General features: G+C 41.6%; 1 protein-coding gene and 1 pseudogene across 6 annotated transcripts in view; both read right to left on the bottom strand.

The window, feature by feature from the left end:
- SHROOM3 (shroom family member 3) overlaps positions 1-18,254 on the bottom strand; it is a 325,226-nt gene that overhangs the window by 92,694 nt on the left and 214,278 nt on the right. The gene's annotated exons all lie outside the window — the stretch shown is intronic.
- LOC144304107 (oligosaccharyltransferase complex subunit OSTC pseudogene) lies at positions 7,227-8,207 on the bottom strand (annotated as a pseudogene).

Here is an 18,254-nt window from a genome sequence, read left to right as displayed (position 1 = left end):
GTTCTGTAAATTTGGAGAGGAGGGTTTTTTGTGTTTTTTTTTTTTTTTTTCATATAAGAGGTAGTGAACCAGAATCATCTTAATGGCAAGAATATTTTCTCACCAAATTAAAACCCATGTATCCTTAAGAAAAAAAAACAAAAACAAAACAAAAACAGAAAAACGATGAAATAAAAGTAGCTTTTCTTGAGGGAGTAAATTTTAAAGCAAGAAACTTCCCACACAGTTTGAGCTTACTGCTCCCATCCATGCAAGCTGAGGAGGGAGGCAAACAGGATATTTTCTCTCTCTCTCTCTCTCTTTTTTTTCTTTCTTTCTTTCTTTCTTTCTTTCTTTCTTTCTTTCTTTCTTTCTTTCTTTCCTTCTTTCTTTCTTTTCTTTCTTTCTTCTTTTTTTTTTTCCCTAACTTGAGGTAACAGAATAAGTTACAGTAAGAAGAATCTGAGCAAAATATTAAAGACAAATGACTGGTAACGCAATCATCCTAAATACCAACAGTAGGGATAGGGTTCTTTTCTGTTTTATTTCTCTGAAAAATATATTACCTCAGTTTATTTTAGGCAAATGAGCTCAGAGCTTTGTATGAATATCACTTCATTAATGTTAGTCCCATGTATGCAATTAGACCAGGGTCTTCCTATTGTTTATTTTTTTCAAAGAGGGATAAGTCATCTTGATTTCTCAGTGTATCCTTAACGGTACATTAAGCTCCTGTTTCCTAGATCAGAACTCTGAGAAACACTCTCCCTTAAAGAAGGAGGCATGGCATCACATAAATAACTGCCGATACCAGTTAAGCCTGTCTCTCTACAGATGCTTTTTTCTGAGTATTTATTCATCTAGCACACGTTTCATTGAACAACTACTGTGCCATGAGTTCTGTGTAATGGAATCTGTCTGGTAGGCTGGAGGACTATAACAAGGCATCCTAAACCAGAACTGACAAAATATGAAAAGATTCTAAACTGAGGTCTAGAGAGTGAATGGGAGTTACCTGGGCAAAGAGCATGAACAGAGAGTCCAGCAAGTCGCCAGGAAGGGGAAGAACCCAGTACAGAGGAAGAAGTGGCTAAGGGAGTGGACACAGCCTGAGGCCTGGACATGTAGGTCTGGTCAGGTCCTGGGTAGGAGTTTGAGGCTTATCTAAAAGGCATTGGGAAAGTGTTAGAAGCTGTTAAGCAAAGGGAGAGAATCAGGTTTGTGTTTTAAAAATAATCGCTTTGGGGATCCCTGGGTGGCGCAGCGGTTTAGCGCCTGCCTTTGGCCCAGGGCACGATCCTGGAGACCCGGGATCGAATCCCACATCGGGTTCCCGGTGCATGGAGCCTGCTTCTCCCTCTGCCTATGTCTCTGCCTCTCTTTCTCTCTCTCTCTGTGTGACTATCATAAATAAATAAAAAAAAAAAACTTAAAAAAAAAAAATAATAATCGCTTTGGAGCACCTGGGTGGATCAGTCAGTTTAGAATCCAACTCTTGATTTTGGCTCCGGTCATGATCTCAGGGTCCTGGGATCCCTATCCGGCCTCATGCTCACAGGGAGTCTGTGTGAGATTCTCTTTCTCTCCGACTCTGCCCCTCCCCTCACTCATGCCACACACTTGGTACTTGAAATAGAGTTAAATAAACCCAGCAAAAAGTCCTCCCTTCCTGGAGCTTATATTCCGAAGTAAAAGAATACATCACCTCCATCCAGCCAGTCCTCCCATGGATGTGTCCTAACTGGGCTTTGGCCTTGCTCCTTTCCCAACAGTGATAATGCAAGCAAAGTGATCCTTTTATTATGTATGTATGTATGTATGTATTTAAAATATTTTATGTATTTATTTATTTATTTGAGAGAAAGAGAGAGAGCGCATGCACAAGCATGAGTAAGCAGAGGGGCAGAGGGAAAAGGAGAGAATCCCTAAGTAGGCTCCATGCCCAGCATGGGGATTGATCCCACGACCCTGAGATCATGACCTGAGCTAAAATCAAGAGCCCGGCACTCAATTGACTGAGCCACCCAGACACCCCTAAAAAAGTCTTTGTTAATTTAAAGTCATGCTCCTTTGCATCCTTTCCATGATAAAGCTATGATTCAATATCTAGGGTTTTTTTCCAAATAAAATGCTAACTTTAAAAAAAGTATATAAATCAACGGTGTTTAAGAAATGTATAGAGTTCGGGCGACCATCACCATAATCCAGTTTTAGGACATTTCCATCAGCTCTAGAAGTTCCCCTGCGGCCATTCCCAACTTGTGGCAACTACTGATCTGCTTGTTTCTAGGGATCTGCCTTTGCTAAAGATTTCAAATAAGTAGAAACATACAATATGTTATCTTCTGTGTCTGGCTTCTTTCACTTAGCATGTTTCTGAGATTCATCCATGTGGCAGCTACTTTCAATAGTCCATGCCTTTTTACTGTTAAATAGTACTCCGTTACAAATATGCTATGTTTTGTTTATCCATTTCCCAGTTGATGGACATGTGGACTGTCTGCACATCTTGTCTAGTATGATTAGTGCTATGAACGTTGATACTCAAGTCTTTGAGTGGACAGAGGCCTTGTTCATTTGAATTAGGAATTGGGGTTGGCAGGAGAAATGGAAGGATCCAGTAAGATGCCCAGATTTTGGGCTTGGGCAACTGGATGACAATAGAACTCGATGAAATGGGGAAGAGCAGATACAGAGCAGCTTCCATGGCAAAGATGACCTTGGCTTGGGGCAAGGACCTCCGAGACAGGAGTGGCTATCCCTAGCAGGCAGGTGGGCACATGGACCTGGAAAGTGAGTTTCCTCAAAATGTCTAACAAGGGACCATTTTTTGAGCAGCTTGTTTCATATTTAAGATTTACTTTTCTGTAACTTAGGCTCATCTCTATAGAAATCTGACCAAGGAAGAAATTCATAAAACTCCTCAAATACTCAACTTTGGTTTGCATAATAATTATAATAATATCTCCTTGCTCAGCATTTCCTTTTCAAAAATTGTGGTAAAATACAACATAAAATGTACCACCTTGATCGTGTTTACGTGAACAGTTTGTTGGCATGAAGTATGTTCATGCTGTTGTGCTGCCATTCCACCATCTGTCTCCCAAACTGAAACCACACTTGATCTTAGCCAAAAGGCCGAGAAGCGATCCCCCCCAAACTGAAACTACACTTTCATCTTTCTAACCTGAAACTATACTTATTAAACCATAAGCCTCATCCCCCTGCACCCCTGGCCCCTGCCAACTACCATTCTACTTTCTGTGTCTATGAATTTGACCACTCCAGGTACATTATGTAAGTGGAATCATACTATATTTGTTTTTGTGACTGGCTTGCTTCACTTAGCATGTCATGGTTTATCCACGTCATAACACGTAACAAGATTTCCTTTCTTTTTGAGGCTGGACAATATTCTGTTATGGGCATGTGACACATTTTGCTTATCCATTCACCTGTCAGTGGACATTTACCTGAGTATTGTAAATAATATTGCTACAAACATGGGTGTACAGATATCTCTTCAGGTCCCTGCTTGCTTAGCATTTCCTTTCAAGAAATTAAAAGATAAAAGAATGGAAAGATCTTCATCATACTTTAACTCAGGCAAGCTGTAATACAATATCACTTGAATAATTGGTGATCCCATAACCAGTTCAAGATCATAATTACAAATATCCATCTGAGTGAGGCCAGAACTTCCTCTAGCTTTAAGAGACACTGGGTATTACTGGACTTTTGTTAAGCTCTAAACCTACAATGCAGCAATCTGCTCTTTTTTTTTTTTCTTTTTTTTTTTTTAGGATTTTGGTGATACCACCTTAAATCAACCAATACTTGAGCACAAAAGTAAGTCCCTTATAAAATTCTTGCTTTTCCTGATAATCTGTAGGGTCCCAGAAGTGACCCAGTTCTGTTTGGTTTTGTGATAAAGTATTCAGTGGGAATTTCTGTAGTATGTCAGGTCAGGAAGGTCTGCACTGATACAGTTGAAATCACCACGGCAGCACTTAACAGGGAATGAAGTTATGACATGGGATCAGGATGTCATACCAGACGTCATAGAGCAAAGATTAGACATACGCTAGCAAGCATCAGGGAGAGGTTTTGAAGGAAGGGGCAAGGATTGTTCTAACTCAGTTAACTTGTATCTGTCTCTTAAAAATGCCATGTTCTACACACAAGAGCAGAGCAGGTAGTTTGGGGAAAATACCAGAACAGGGCAATATTTTCATTCTACAAGGCTTATGAGAGACTGATGAGAACTACCAAGAATTAAGTTAATAAAATCAGCAGGCTTACATAGCCATCAAAATCAGAAAATGCCATTTTAATTGTAAGAGATGTGGCAAAAAGCAGCCCAATCCACAGAATAGTCCAGCTCTCCAGCAAGGCACTGGGTCTCACCACTGCTGGGGAAAGAAAGCTCTATGGTCTGGGCCTTACTAGTACTCGCTCTCTTCCCAATGGCTATTTCTTCTGTCGGTCTCCAAGCTCTAGGCCCATGGTGCTGAGAGAATGCCAGGGCTTCCTGGAATACCCTCCCAGTGCCCCACCCTCAACTGGTATGGAGGATGGGACAAGAAATTAAACAGAGGCTATTAAGGGCAGGGAGATAGGAAATCAGAAAAATCCCAGGACAGAGGTCATTTTTACTCAAGGCCCTCAGAGGTCCTGTTATACAGGCAACAAACCTATCCCATCTATTTCTGGATGACATTGGCAGCTGTGGAATCCGGGTAAGAAGTATGGAAGCCTTGGCCTCTCTGCAGGGAGGGATACCCTTCCCTCTACATCAGTGGTTCTTACTGTGGCCTGTACCTCTGAACCATCTAGGAAGCTTTCAAAACCAGAGGGCCGGGGATCCCTGGGTGGCTCAGCGGTTTGGTGCCTGCCTTTGGCCCCGGGGCACAATCCTGGAGTCCCGGGATCAAGTCCCGGGTCGGGCTCCTGGCATGGAGCCTGCTTCTCCCTCCTCCTGTGTCTCTGCCTCTCTCTCTGTCTATCATGAATAAATAAATAAATAAATAAATAAATAAATAAATAAATAAATCTTTAAAAAAAACAAAACAAACAAACAAAACCAGAGGGCCCAAGACCAACCCCAAACCGAGTGAGTCAGAATTCTGGGGAATGATTCCAGGCACTGTTATTTTTAAAAGCTCTCCAGATGATGCTCATGTACAGCTAAAGTTCAGAACCAGCTATCAGCCAAGTAGGGATTCTAGCTGCATAAACTCAACAATTATCCATTAACAACTTACTGCCCACATGCCATAAGGCTACACAGAGTTTCCTCCAAAGATACTTAGGAAGCTGTATAACATAACAAAATACCAAAATCTAGGTGGCTAAAATAACAGAAATTAATTCTCTTAAAGTTCTGGAGTTTAAGTGTTCAAGATCAAGATGTCAACAGGGTTGGTTTCTCCTGAATTCTCTCTCCTTGGCTTGCAGATGCCTGTTTTTTCACTGTGTCCTCATATGGTCTTTCTTCTGCGTGCATCTCTAGTGCTTCTTTGTGTGTTCAAATTTCTTCTCTTTATAAAGACATGAGTCAGATTGGATTAGGGCCCACCCCAAGGGCCTCATTTTAACTTATCCACCTTTTGAAAGGCTCTGTCTCCAAATACAGTCACATTTTGAGCTACTGGGGTTCTGGGCTTCAACACATGAATTTAGGAGGGTACAAAATTCAGCCCATGAGACATCCTTTAGAGGAGAAGGTTGTCCTAAATGAAATCTCTGACTTCACAACTACTAAATGTTTTCTTTACTTCAACTCAGAATTCTCATAATAGCCCACTAAAAAAAGAGTAGTTTTTGAAACTATATGAATACTAAGCATTCCACATGGTAAGTGATGGTGCGCCTACAGAGAAAATGCTCTTTAAATGGTCAGAATTAATGCCTGGGAGTAGCTCATCTACTTTGAGAATCTGGCTAATTATCTTCAACTACTAGGAAATGAAAGCCAAATATGGTTGGTATGTATAACCCAGATAAGAAATTGTTTGAACAGTTAGACAAGGTGTCTCAAAACTGTAGCTTGGAGTAAGGGAAGTGTCATGACTCAGATTCCTATAGAAGCCAAGAAGGAAAATGCATGAAGCAAACAAGGTAAATTGGGGTACCTGCAGAACTCATGCCCTGTCCAGAGGGCCTTGCAGAAAGTGGGCCCATTATTACCTAAGCTCCCACATTCTCAGAAATGGCATCTGGGCTTTTATGTGAAATTTTTCAGTTTTTAAATATTGGAATTAGCACCACCATTCCGTGGGCCGTATAAAACAGCTTTGGGAGAGATTGGTTGGCCAGTCATTGCCTCTGGTGTAAAGCCACAAGAAGATCTAGGTCTCACCTTCACTTGCCTTATGATTTTTCAATTGCCTTCTTTAGAATTCATCTTCAAAAATAAGGGGGCTTAAAAAAAATAAGGGGGCTTTGGGATCCCTGGGTGGTGCAGTGGTTTAGTGCCTGCCTTTGGCCCAGGGCGCGATCCTGGAGAGCCGGGACCGAATCCCACGTCGGGCTCCCTGCATGGAGCCTGCTTCTCCCTCTGCCTGTGTCTCTGCCTCTCTCTCTCTCTCTCTCTCTCTCTCTCTCTCTGTGACTATAATAAATAAATAAAAATTTTTAAAAAACATTTAAAAATAAGGGGGCTTTATAAGAGTTTCTTGAAAGTCAGGCATAAAATTCCTTTATTCTCTAGTGGAAGAAATGCAAAGTCTCCAAGTCCATTGAGATTTCAGACACAGAATCAAGGACTCCTAAGACACTACCTACCATCTAAACAGGATCAGGTCAACTCCACGGAGTCATTTCCTCCCTCAGCTAGTTTCAAGCTATCACAAGATAACTTTTCTTTTTTTTTTTTTAAATTAGAAAAATTACTGGAGGGTATTATGCTGAGTGAAGTAAGTCAGTCGGAGAAGGACAAACATTATATGTTCTCATTCATTTGGGGAATATAAATAATAGTGAAAGGGAAAATAAGGGAAGGGAGAAGAAATGTGTGGGAAATATCAGAAAGGGAGACAGAACATAAAGACTGCTAACTCTGGGAAACGAACTAGGGGTGGTGGAAGGGGAGGAGGGCGGGGGGTGGGAGTGAATGGGTGACGGGCACTGGGTGTTATTCTGTATGTTAGTAAATTGAACACCAATAAAAAAAAAAAAAAAAGAAAAATTATTTATTTCTGCTCCTTTCATACATCTTATTGTGCAGAAACAGTCTCACACATATCTGAATAATGTACTGTCACACTGTTTAAAGGCAAAGCACCATAGGTAAAGCTGATCAGAGTTCTCAGCTTATGGGATCTCGCTTCCTGATTTTACATTAATTTTTGAAAGTCAGAAATGTCATCTCCACAAAATGTTAAGGGGGCTATAAGAAATAATCACTTTATTCAATATTATAGTTGTGGAAATGGGAGTATATTTTCTTTAAGAAATGAAAAACTAAGAAGAAAATGCCACTAAACATCATTGGTGTGTCAGTACAGGCCAGCAGGAGAAATACTGTGAGAAATTTGTCTCTTTGATACCAAGAAGACATTCTAGTTCAAGCTTTTTTTTTTTATTTTTTATTTTATTTTTTTTAGTTCAAGCTTTAATATGATTCCTATTTCTCACGAGATGCTTCTTTTCTGCTGCTTCACTCTTTTTCCATATTTCACATCAGAGGATTGGTACAGCCTTTAAAACTTCATTAACAGGAGCAAATCCAATATCCACGGATTTCTTGTCAAAAGGCATTTTTTAACTCATCAGGTAGCCCGGCAGTTTCATTCTCATGAATACTCTAGCCATGAAAAAACTCAATAGGACACAGACGAATCCAATGAATAGAAGAAGAAATCTATTGAGTTTTGGAATGTTTGGTGCATTCGATCGGTCCAGGATTATGAAACCTAGACCTCCCATTGTAAACAGGAAGCTGGATGCAAGTCCTTCCATAATATATTGTCCATTTACTCTGTAGGCCAAGAAAGCTACTGGTCTCTGATGTCCATGTTCATCAGTCATAGAACCAACACTTGGAGGTTCAACAATAACATCATAAATTATTCCTCCGGTGATGAAGAAGTAAGACACCACCACCAGAGCATACACGTCATGGCCAACGGCATGTGCACCCAGGGCGGCTTCTTCAGCTTCAGGTTGGGGCATTCGAGCACTAAGAACGGGACGCGGTACAAGGTCTCCATGTTGGTGGCAGCAGGGGTTTTCAAGATAACTTTTCTTGAAATAGATTTAGCTAGCTTAAAAATTTTTATTTGGAACCCACTATATAATCTGTGCATGATTTTCAATGTTTTCTGGGTTGTCAGAGATTATATATGGTGACTTAAATCAACAAATCTCAAAGTCCCTTTGCAGGATCAGGCACCTCTCTCAAAGCAAGGAGGCATTCAAGTATGTGGCATAATTCAAGTGAATTCTAGCCTAGGAATCTAGGGCCATGGCTCTGGGTTCATCTCTGACTAATCAACTCTATGAATCAATTTCTTTGATCTTTAGTTGGACTATAAAGATCTTGGGACTTTTCACCCCTAGATTATATTATTCTAGTTACCAAAATTAAAATACTAGTTTTTAATTCTGTAACCAATGAGAAGTACCAAGAAATGACACAAATCAACTTGGTCAAAGCACTTTAATCTGTGTCTAGGTTTTCTAGTATTAATATTGCCAGTTAGTTAAAACTTGATTACATTGAATGGATCTGTCAAGCTCAATGTTGGTGAAGCACTTGGATGTTTTCAAATGTAGTAAGTTTTATAAATGTGCAGAATACAAATGATAAGGGATAATTATTGAAACCATAGTAGGTATTATTCTTTAGGAGAAAAGTATATTTGATATCTCTAGCAGCTGGATAGCTTTTAAAAAAGAATAAAGGGTGTCTGGCTAGCTCAGTCAGTGGAGTGTGAGACTTTTGATTTTGGGGTTGTGGGTTCAAGCCCCATGCCGGGTGTGGAATTACTTAAAAGTGAGGCCTTTAAAAAAAATAAAAAATAAAAATAAAAGCAGCTGGATAATGGAAAATGATGCTTGTTTGAAATTTTCACCACAATACCATGGAGTGTTGTGGTAGGCAGAATTCTAATGATGGCCCCAGATTTCTGTTCCCTGGTTATTCAATCAAACATTAACTTAGATACTGCTGTGAAGGGTGTTTGTGGATGTGATTAAAGTCCCAAGTCAATTGATTTTAAGATGCAGAGATTATCTAGGTAAGCCTAACCCAATCAGGTGAGTCTTTTTAAAGGCAGAGTTTTCCCTGGACAATAGCAGAATTGGAAGTCAGAGAAATTCACAGGTCTTGAAGATGGAGGGAACCCCATGAGAAGAAATGTAGGCTGCTCTACAAGCAGAGTAGCTGCCCAGGGTGGGAACTGAATTCAACCAACAGCCTGAAGGACCTGTGGATTCTCCCAAGAGAATCCAGATAAGAACCCCACCCAGCTGACAACTTCATTTCAAGCCTTGTGACCCAAAGCTGGAAATTCAACTGAGTCATATAGGACTTCAGATCTAGAGAACTGTGAGCAAATAGATTTGTGCTGCTTTACGATGGTATGCTTGTGGTCATTTGTTACATAGCATTAGAAAAGGAACCAAATGCTGCTGCCACCAAATGTTGAGAAGGTTGGAGATCAACTGGCATTAGGTTGTAAAAGGATATAACCACTCTGGAAATGGTATGGAAGTTTCCTATAAAGTCAAAGATACATCTACTGTATGATCCGGAATTCTACTCCTAGGTATTTACCCAAGGGAAATGAAAATATATGTCTACAGAAATACTTGTACACTCATACCCACAGCAACTTCATTCGTGGTAGCCTCAAACTGAACACAGCCCAAATGTCCATCAACAGGAGACTGAGTAAACAATGAGCTATTAATATAAGCAACAACACGAATGAAGTTCAAAAACATCGTATTGAGTAAAAAAATACCAACACAGAAGAGTACATAGTGTGTACTTTCATTTATAAGAAGTTCTAGAATAGGCAAAACTAATCTCTGGTGGAATAAATCAGAACAGTAGATGCTTGGTTCTAGGTAATGGACCAGGAAGGGGCACAAGGAAATTTTATGGGGTAATGAAAATGGTCTATATGTTGATAGAGGCATGGATTACCGTCTGCTTGATTTTTTTTTTTAAGATTTTATTCATTTGTTCATGAGAGACACAGAGAGAGAGAGAGAGGCAGAGACATAGGCAGAGGGAGAAGCAGGCTCCATGCAGGGAGCCCGATGTGGGACTTGATCCCAGGACTCCAGGATCAGGCCCTGGGCCGAAGGCAGGCACTAAACCCCTGAGCCACCCAGGGATCCCATCTGCTTGATTTTGATAGAGAACTATTTGATATTTTGGCTCCAAGTGTAACTGAAACTATTCACTTGTTTTTACATCCAAAGGTGCCTACATTAGCCGCTACTTGGATCCTGTCAATCACACACACACACACACACACACACACACACACACACACACACGGGGGGGGGGGTGTCCCACAGCACCAGACAGGAATGCCTGACCTAACATTTACCACATTATAATTCACTGTTTCTGGTTTGTATCCCTCACTTGAAAAATGAGGTCTTTGAGGGTATGCAATGAGCTGTCTTATTTATCCTTCCTTCTTAATGTTTAACAGAGTATCCATCACATAGTAGGTGGAAATATTTTTAGCCTTGCTATTTCCTGTTACGTTTTCTATGGAGATGAAAACCAGCTCTGTATAGCTCTTTCTACATGGAGACACTTGCTCATTGCTCAATCGCATAGCCAGCCACATAACCTTTCCTTTGATTTTCTATCTTTAGAACCTTTCCCCAGGGTTCTTCCAGAAATGAAGGAGTTTCCAAATGACCTGGTTAATTCCAATTAGGGCAGTAAGTCACTAAGGCTTAAGGTTTGAAAACCTGTGATTTGGTGCTTAGCTTCCCATCCTTACAAGCTGGTAGATGCTAAGCAGATGTGATTTGTGCTCTCCTAATGTTCAATTAGCAATTGCTGTGGGATTGTGGGAATTTATTATAAGATATAGGGAAAAGCCTATATCTTTTAATAGATGTAAAACAGTAAATGCAGGGATCCCTGGGTGGCGCAGCGGTTTGGCGCCTGCCTTTGGCCCAGGGCGCGATCCTGGAGACCCGGGATCGAATCCCACGTCGGGCTCCCGGTGCATGGAGCCTGCTTCTCCCTCTGCCTGTGTCTCTGCCTCTCTCTCTCTCTCTGTGACTATCATAAATAAATAAAAATTAAAAAAAAAAACAGTAAATGCAAAACATGTACTGTTATTGGCTTCACTTTATCAGTGCAGAAAAGGCTCGGAGGAGAAGTGATTGGCCCTGATTTATGCATTCAAGAGCATATCTGAACCCCAAACCAAGGTTTTCCCAGAGCCCTGTGCATTTGCTGAACTCCACCAAGAGAGGACCAATGCTAGGACGTCCCCACTTGACCACAAGGGAAGACCTGGTAGCAGTGATCTGAGAAGGCATGTCCCGGGAAGGTCCTGAAACCAGCCCAGTTTGCAGGCGACCAGGTGCTGACCTACCTTAACTTAGTCGTTGGGTTGGGAGAGTTTGCTCTCTGTGTGTTTCTTTATCAGGAAACCCAATATTCACAGAGCTGAGAAGCAGGTTTGTTCTCTAATTTAGTACGACGGGCCAACGGATGTCACTGTTGCACCACAGAAAAAGAATCTTAACCCCAAGGAGATCTTAAACAGCAATGCACTCATTATTTGGTTACTTTAACAGGATGGAGCACATGAACCATAGAAAAACTATTTTCTTTGATTTGTTATATGATTTTATTTATTATTTATTTGAAAGAGAGAGAGAGCATAAGTGGTGGAGAGAAGCAGAGGGAAAGGGAGAAGCAGACTCCCCACTGAGCAGGGAGGCCAACATGGGCTCCGTCCCAGGACCCTGAGATCATGACCTGAGCCGAAGGCAGATGCTTAACCTACTGAGCCACCCAGTCACCTCAAAACTATTTTAACTGGAATGGTACTTAATATTCCACTGTTAATTTTGGAGCTAGTAAGAGGTAGGCACATTTGGGTTAAGGCCCATCATTCAAGTTAAGGCAAACAGCTTTGAGCAAGGTGAGTAGCTACGTATGAATGTGTATATAACTTACCAGGGGAAAAGAAAACAAAAATGAATCAAGCCAAGTCCTCTGACTACAGATACTAGATTTCTTCCACTTTATATAACTGCCTTCTCAATTAGACCAGATACAAAATTATTTAAAAGTATATCTGCCGATACTTAGAGTGAGAACTCTCACCATATCAACGGCCCAGCACAAACATTTGGAAGGAATTTCTCATCCATGACCCGATACAATAATCAAAGGAATAAGTATATTTATTAGGCACGCACACTATGCGTCAGGAATGGTGAGAGACTACGCAGCTCTTTCAGGTGAGTATTATGATTTCCATTTTTCACATAGGGAAACAGGTTCAGTGGGAGTAAGTGGCATTTCCAGTTGTACAGCTGTAGGTGAAGCTTGGCTGTGAGCTCACGTCTGCCAGCTTCAAAGCCGCTGTACACTTCCAAGTGCTCCGGTTCGACTCAAGCATTGTCTGGTAGCCCACTGTGTGTTCATCACTGAAGACACTACCATGAATATGGTACCATCTCTGTCCCCAAAGAAACTCTCAGACCACTCTCAACAATTAGAACAGAGTAAGAAGGGCTCTTGACGGGTGCTATGCCACCAAGAGGCGAGAGAAGGCCTAGAGGAAGTAACCTCTAAGTTGAGATACGAAGAATAAATCAAACATGGTGGGCCTCAGGGGAATACAGGCCAAGCATGTTTTACCTGGAGCAATAGCCAGTGCCTCAGCATTCAGGGGAGGAATATTATATTTACCTATCATTTAAACCCAATGAAGATTTTTTTTTTTTTAAGAATAATTGGTTTCTTTTAACTTGGATTGAGTGTGAACTATAAATAAGAACCTGTTCCCCGGCAATAATCTCTAAGGAGAACCACAATATAAGGCCCTGCTTGAGATGGAGTCAAGCCCTGCCTTGGGAATCTGGTACCAAATGCACAAGAAATATCTCTGTGGTCTGTCTTGTAGTTGGAACCCAAGCAGGAGCAGCAGGAATACGGAATGAGGAATGTGCTTTCCTTTTACACTCACTCTGTCTGAGGTCCTGACCCCAGGTCAGAGAATCTCTGCTTCTGCAGAGTTAAGAACAAGCCACAGCAGGGGCCGTGGTCTAAATCTCTGTATTATCATTTCATACATGTAAAATCTTGACTGTCTCTCCCTTTTCTGTTCTGGTACAAATCCTCACATACGCAGATGACACATGTAAGCAGCTCCAGGAAAGGGGAGCGCTGTGAATCTTTTGTCCTGGTCTAGAAATTTCTCTGGCTCTCAGTGAGAAAGAAGGTGATTCTGGAAGATAAATACGTGACATTTCCTGGCAATTCTTACAAGTGTTGGAGCTGTCATAGGTCACAGGCTGTAATCATTCCTAAATTTTCTGAGGATGAGATCCGTCACCCTGTAGATAGGCTTAATTGGCCTTTTTGGATACTCTTAAAATACAAGTAAATTAGGTAACTAATCCTACACTTTTATTTATTTATTTTTTTTAGGAGCTTTGAAATCTAGATTTGGAGAAGGAAAGGTGAAGGGCGAAATGCTAGAGAGAAATAATACAGAGATTTCTTTGTGTTTATCTTAACATCCATAAAATTCAACTTTTTACCCAGTGACCATCTTCCCCTTTTCCCCACCCAACAGACATTCTTGGTCACATTTAATATTTGCAGATAGAAATGACAATAGGACTGGAGGTCCTCTTACTGCTCTAGAACTTAATGGTGATGCTAAAAAAAAATAATAGAAATTATCAAATCATTGAACAAGTACCTGTTATACCTATGTTCCTGGCTACAGGTCAGTGAGCATTTAAACAAACAGGCAGAACAATGGACGATAGGGTCTCGTGACTTCACTGGCAGGTGCCAGGAACCTGAGAAGAAACTAAAGCTGCAGCTCAGGTGTGTTATATTTGCATGTAACGCTTGGCAAGCTACTTCTTTATCCCCTCAACAATTTGGAACGCATGAAAATTATAGGTAAATATATTGGTGTAATTTTCATTAAAATCAATCATTCTTCCATTCAGTAAATACTGAGCACCTGCCAAGCAGAAAAGCTACTGGTAACCAAGTCCATTTCTTTCTGAGTGAATTCCTACTCACCAGCTTAATCCACACTGGTTCAAAGCCACATAGGAGGATAGGACAGGTAGAAGTCAGACATTCAAATAGAACTTGAATCGTGGCTTCCCTACTCACTAGGTGTGTGACTTTGGTCTTCCCTTGGAGCTTCAACTTCCTCATTTGCAAAATAGGGACAAGAAAAAGTTGATATAACTACCTCATGGAGTATTTCCTATATGCTAGACACCAAGAGTGGCACCTGATAACAACTGTGACAGGCGGTCACCCTCCATCAATCCCTTTCTCATCTCGCATAGCCGATGGTCACCAGGTCATGCCATTTTATCTCGGAAATATTGCTCGAGTCTCTCCTCTACTTCCACTGCCCCAGTTCAGGCCTCATTATCTCTTGGCCTCCTAAGCTCGTCTCCCTGCTTTCACTCATGTGCCCCTTAAATCATTCTCTGCATTCTGACTACAGCTAAGTGTCACTCCTCACTGAGAACCATTCAATGGCCCCCCGCCTCCTGGAGTAAAGTACAAGGTCTGTGAATGGCCACCAGGTCATCCTGTCTACCCCTCTAGACTTTTAGCATTCCCTACCCAACACACATCACTAGGCTTATTTTCATCCCTGGGTCTTATCTTAGGCTTCGATATTGCCTATCCCTGTGCAATGCTCTCACCTCTTCTATTTTTTTTTTAAGATTTTATTTATTTATTCATGAGAAACACAGAGAGAGAGAAAGAGAGAGAGAGAGAGAGGCAGAGACCCAGGCAGAGGGAGAAGCACGCTCCATGCAGGGAGCCCGACATGGGACTCAATCCTGGGTTTCCATGATCAGGCCCTGGGCTGAAGGTGGCGCTAAACTGCTGAGCCACCCGGGCTGCCCTATTAATGCATTTTTAATTTAATTTTAATTTTATTTTTTAAAGATTTAATTATTTATTTATTCATTGAGAGAGAGAAAGGCAGAGACACAAGCAGAGGGAGAAGCAGGCTCCATGCAGGGAGGCCGACGTGGCACTCCATCCCGGGTCTCCAGGATCACACCCCGGGCTGCAGGCGGTGCTAAACCGCTGTGCCACTGGGGCTGCCCTATTAATGCATTTTTTAAAGCTCAGCTCTGACTAGGCAATTTAGGAATGCCTTCCTTGATGCCCCCAGCTCCTACGCCCAAGGTGGGCCAAGCGCTTCCTACCCTCCAGCTCCTGTGCATGTCTATCTCACTGCATTTACCACATCGATTGGAATTTATTTATGAGTTTTTATCCCTTACTAGGCTCTTCTCCTTAAGGCAAGAACCATGTCTTATTCATCCTTGTATTCCCCCATCACCTGACACAGTTCCTGGCACCCAGTAAGGGCCAGTAAAAAAAGTAAATGAAGGAATTAAGCCAGCAATGTGACTCCCAGCTCATGCTCTTTGCATACGCCTCACCCCATCTTAAACATATTGTGTATCTAGAACAGTGGTTCCCAACTGGAGATAAATTTGCTCCCAGAGGACATTTTGCAATGTCCAGAGACATTTGAGTTGTCATAATTGGGGGTGGAGGGCGTATGCTTCTAACATCTAGTGGGTAGTGGGTAGGGTTGCTGCTAAGCATCCTACAGTGTCCAGGATGGCCACACATCCCCGCCCACAACAAAGAATTACCCAGACCAAAATGTTAATAAGAGCCAAGATTGAAAAACACTGATCTAGAATAGAGTCTGATACATCTAAGACCTCAGTGTAAGATTCCTAACTCTGGCAGCTTAGTGGCAGTAGTGGCAGAAAGGACAATCATGTAACCATGCAGCATACTGTTTGAAGTTTATTGAGCAGTTCTGCGCAATATTTGCTCATTTCACAGTGTAAGACCTAACGGAGTTCAGTTCTACTTTTGTAAATTAGACTTTATTTTTTTAAAGATTTTATTTATTTATTCATGAGAGACACAGAGAGAGGCAGAGACACAGGCAGAGGGAGAAGCAGGCTTTTTGCAGGGAGCCTGATGCGGGACCCAATCCCCAGACCTGGGGATCACGCCCTGAGCCAAAGGCAGATGCTCAATCACTGAGCGTCACATATAAGTCAGACTTTAAATAAAGAAAGCAAAGGTCCTACTCAGGACCAATGGAGTCTGATGCATGGCTCTCTCTCCTACTTCTCTCCCAACACACACGTAATCTATCTGCTGCAGGCCTGCACTTGTGAACAACCAGCTAGAATGCCTGGACCATATGGGTAAACCTATATTAGCTCACCAGCTATGATGTTGTTGAAATGTGTGTGTGTTGTGTTGCCTGTGTGTGTGTGTGTGTGTGTATTCTCAAATATATTTCTTACCCTGTGATCTCATAACCTGGAACACCCTCTTCAGGAAGGCCTGGCTTACCTGGGATCCCAAGGAAATGAAAGATTAAACATTTTTAAGTTGTCAGGTGAGTTTTTTATTAGCCATTTGACACAGCACAGCTGAGGCAGTAGCCTGTGACACGGGCACAGGCAGACCTATTTCTCAGGGACTGTGTAGTCCCACAATGATGCATACCCTCTAATACATGCTCGTACTGGGCACTTCTTTTTATTTACTCATATTCCACCACCTAATGTTTGCAGATGATGCACATGGTGAAGGCAGCTGCCTAGAAGAATCGAAACCAGGACACAAGTTCTAAACTTGCCACAATGACCCCTGCCTATAATTCAGCTGCATGACCCCCCGTCCAAACCCTGAGGCAAATTTATGACCAGTTTCTCCTGGTAATCTTTAGCTCCTCTTTCAGTTGCCCTTTTATCAGTCCAGATGTCTTCTGCTTTTGAGAAGAGCCATCTTTCTTGTCTCAACAACTCCCTTTTCTTTTTATCTAGCTTGAATTATTAAGCCCCTAAAACTGACTGCCAACACTGAACAGGTTAGCCTCTGCTTAATGCACACTGGCACAGAAGTGGCTGTGTAGTTTTATTTTTGTAATCAAATTTAGCACAATTCATCCTAGAATTTCCAGGTTGAAAAGAGGCAACCTGGGCTCTTTTTTTTTTCTTTTTTTTTTTTTAAAGATTTTATTCATTCATGAGAGACACAGAGAGGGAGGTGAAGACACAGGCAGAGGGAGATGCTCCCTATGGGGAGCCTGATGCAGGACTCGATCCTAGGACCTCGGGATCATGACTTGAGCTGAAGGCAGATACTCAACCGCTGAGCCACCCAGGTGCCCCTATCCTGGACTCTTTAAGATAGCCTTCAGTCCCAGTATACACTGGGTGAGTGACCTGCCTTAACCAAGGAGGAAAAAGGCTGTACAATGAAAACTTAAGACATTGATGAAAGAAATTGAAGACACAAATAAGTGGTAAGATATTCCATGCTCAGGAATCGGAAGAATACTGTTAAAATGTCCATACTACCTAAAGCAATCTATAGATTCAGAGCAACCCCTATCAAAATTCTGATGGCATTTGTTTAGAAAGAGAACAAATAATCCTAAAATTTGTGTGGAACCCTAAAAGACCACAAAAAGCCAAAGCAGACTTGAGAAGAAGAATAAAGCTGGAAGCATCACACTTCCTGATTTCAAACTATACTACAAAGCTGTAGAAAGCAGAGCAGACACATAGATCGATGCAATAGAGAGCCCAGAAATAAACCCACACATGTATGGTAATTAATTTATGATAAAAGAGCCGTGCATATCCAATGGGAAAAGGACACTGTCTTCCATAGACAGTGCTAGGAAAACTGCAGAGCTAAATACAAAACAAGGAAACTGGACCACGACCTTATACCATATGCAAAAATTCACTCAAAATGGATCAAAGACTTGAATGTAAGACCTGAAACCATAAAACTCCTATAATAAAACATAGTGAGCTCCTTGACATTGGTCAAGGTGATGATGTTTTGAATCTTACACTAAAAGCAACATAAGCAAAAATAAGCAAGCGGGACCACAGCACATCAAAATCTTCTGTATAGCAAAGGAAACCATCAACAAAATGAAAATGTAGGGCAGCCCAGGTGACTCAGCAGCTTAGCGCCGCCGTCAGCCCAGGGCCTG

Source organism: Canis aureus, chromosome 33 (assembly GCF_053574225.1).
Source record: "Canis aureus isolate CA01 chromosome 33, VMU_Caureus_v.1.0, whole genome shotgun sequence".
Classification (NCBI taxonomy): Eukaryota; Metazoa; Chordata; class Mammalia; order Carnivora; family Canidae; genus Canis; species Canis aureus.
The sequence above is the reverse complement of the archived record's forward strand: the minus strand, read 5'-3'. Positions and strand labels throughout refer to the sequence as shown.